Genomic DNA, 3,327 nt, shown 5'->3' with positions numbered 1-3,327 from the left:
GCTGACAGTGCTCTCAAAAATGTCAGGAGAAATGTGTTCCTGGGGTGTGTAAGTCTGGGTAGACTAGGGAAACAAATCCACAGAACCTCATATATTTATAAGAAAGAGTTTTATATAAAGGGGAAGTGTACATTCAGAAAGCATCCCAACCCACTACTGCCCAAGCCCATAAGTCCAACATTAGCCCATATGTCGGACACTGATCTACAAAGTCCTCCTCAATCTCACAAAACCCACGCAATGACACCGACTGCAGGAGGAAAGCCCAATCAGTGAGCGTACAAGCATCTCAACGCTGACGGGTCTCCACACGGGTGCTCCAGCACCCAGGGCTGCATCGGGGTAGGTCCATGTGGCTTCTCCTCGGGGATGTCTTGCAGGAAGTGAGCCTTGCCAGCTGAAGCAGGGAGCTGGCTAAGGCAGCTGCACCCTAGTCCAACCATCAGAGAGCAAGAGACCCAAGAACTAGAAAGACGAGGTTCACTGAACCATGTATCTCGCTGCCCTTCAATTAACCCCACGTGTGTTTATCAGCCAGGTTGGCACAATAAACCTTAACTACCTCACTGGGTTACAAAGATTTATTTTGGAAGGTACACGCAGTAAAACACAGTGCAACCCTTTCTGCATGTACAACCCAGGGACGTCGGATTACATCCGCATTGTGCGACCACTCTTACCATCCTTTCTGAGTGGTCCCTCCCCCGCGGACATCACCACACTGCCCTTCCTATCGAACCTCCCTAACCTTCCTGGTGGCTGTGCTTAATTTGATTCCCAAAAGTTCTTTCAAAGAGCACAATGCCCCAAAGCACACATTTTTTACTAATTAGTTATTAACTAATTAATTTACTGCTATTTGGTTTAAAGACGATTTCCATGGGTTTTTTTGGGTTTAATTTTAAACACTATCTCAGGTCTCTGTGGATTTTTTTTGGGGGGGGGAGGAATCTGTGGATTTATCCAGCCTCATTAGTACCAGAAAATCTGGATTCCAGGAGATCTGAAATTCTGTCCTTCACCACCCCCCCCATTTGATCAGGATTCTGTTATAGAATATTTGATCAAAATGTTCAGTAATGGTTGACATCTAATTCTTTGGCCTCCTGGCAAAGGAAGCAATTAGGATATTGTAATGATAGTCCCTGGGGAGGGCCTTATGAATTGAATTATGTCTCCCCAAAATAAGCATTGTGGATTGTAACCTCTATCCCTGTAGCTCTGTGGGCTAGGGGTCGGGCTGCGAACTGCAGAGTTGGCGGTTCAAACTCATTTGTTGTGGGAACGAGACATAATTCATGTGGGGTATAGTTCTATGCTGTCCTACAGGGTCGCTATGAGTCGGCATCCACTCGATAGCAGTGAGTTTGAGTTCGGTTTTGTATGTATCTTGAGTCTATCTCTTTTGAGCTGTACTTACTGTCATCGAGCCAATTCTGACCCACAGCGACCCTCTAGGACAGGGTAGTGCTGTCCCTGTTGGTTTCTGAGACTCTTTACTTGAGTAGAAAGCCTCATTGTCCGTCTTTCTCCCGCCGAGGGGCTGGGTTTGAACTGCTGACCCTGCGGTTAGCAGCTCCTGTGTGGCCACCACATCACCAGGGCGCCTGCCTTTGGAGTGCTATAAGAGATCAACCAAGCAGCTGAGAAACCCAAACCTGAACCCATTGCCTTTGGGCAGACTCCAACTCAAAGGGATCCCACAGAACAGAGTAGAACTCCCCGCAGAGGTTTCCAGGGCTGGGATCTTTCTGGAAGCAGGGTGCCACAGCTTTCTCTTCCGAGCAGCTGATGGGTTCTAATCGCCCACCTTTTGGTTAGCAGCCGAGGACTTTAACCACCGCGGCACCTCCAGGGCTCCGAGCAGAGCAGACCCGGGAAGAGGGGTACCAAGCTGCATAGCCATCTCGGAGGAACCGGGAAACAAGCTGAAGGACAGGAACCTTCCCCGAAAGCCCACAGAGGGAAAGGAGCCAGTGGCCTGAATTCCGACTGCCAGCTCTCTAAACAGAGAAAATGAAGCATACGTTAAAGCGATCCGCCATGGGTATTTCAGTTCTGAGAGTATTCGATAGCGAAGACAGAGGGGAACTGGGGCCATAGGTCGGGGAGATATTCCCTGCTCACTCTAGACCAGGGTTTGTACGGCTCTGCGAAAGAACCCATGCAAACAGTTTAGGCTCTGCGGGCCAGGTCTCTTTTGTAACCACTGTGCTCTGGCTGTGTGGAAGCAGCAGCCCGAAGCAAGACGGACAGGGACTGGGTGTGACTGTGCTCCAAGAGAGCTTTACTGAAGGACAGGGCGATGGGAATTTCATATACTTTGCCTGCATCCTGAAATATGTTTAAAAAGCCGTTTGATTGTCATATGATTTCTACATCACACAATTCAATAGTTTAATCACAGTTTTAAAAAAGAGTTTTAAGTTCATCACCACCATCCATTTTAGTGGAATTTATATATATATATAGATATAAATAAATTTCTATATATAAATTCTCAACCATTTAAAAATACTCCCGGGCCAGAGGAAAACAGGTGGGCTAGATCTGTCCCCCTGGTGTCGGGTGGCTGCCCTACTCAACAACCCTGTGTATTGTTTGGGGCTTATGCTCCAAACACTTAAACCTAACCCACCGCTACGGAGTCAAGTCCGACCACAACGCTGAGGGACGGAGAGCAGCTCCTGAGACAGCATCTCTTTATAGAGACAGGCCGCCTCGCCTTTCTCCTGAGGTGCAGCTGGTGGGGTTGAACTATCAACCTCTCCGTTAGCAGCCTAACACTTAACACTCTGTGCCACTAGGGTCCTCTCCATGCATGCATCGCCTAGTCTGAAGTCATGTTTAAAAGGGCAGCAGGAACTTTTTAGGTGTACTAAAGCAGGTGGCGGTAGGAGTTAGTTGCAGTTGGGGGCAAGTGCCCTGAGGTTTGTGCCCTGCCCTCTCAGATGGTGAGTTTTCTGTGCCAACTCAGCTAGGCCACGGTACCCAAACCCTGATCTCGGAGTTGTTCTGCAGGTGTTTGTATGGATGTGCTAACACCCACAGTCAGTTGCCTTCAAGTTAAGGAGATGACCTTTGCTAACCTGAGTGGGCCGTAAGAGCAACATTTGAGGGAGGGGAGGATAGGTTCCCACACAAAAGAGAAAGGTGCTGTTACCAAAAGGAAGTCCACGGTGATGGGATAGCCAGCCGCATGCTGCGGAGGTCAAACTGGGCGGCAGGGGTACCTTGCAAAGAAGCAATTCTGCCTCAACACTCCTTTTTTTGTTTAATGGGGGGCTCATACAACTCTTATCACAATCCATACATCCATCCATTGTG

The sequence above is a fragment of the Echinops telfairi genome, unplaced genomic scaffold (genome assembly GCF_000313985.2).
Source record: "Echinops telfairi isolate 266 unplaced genomic scaffold, ASM31398v2 ScPeMD7_5592;HRSCAF=6446, whole genome shotgun sequence".
Taxonomy (NCBI): Eukaryota; Metazoa; Chordata; class Mammalia; order Afrosoricida; family Tenrecidae; genus Echinops; species Echinops telfairi.
This window is presented reverse-complemented; position numbering follows the sequence as displayed.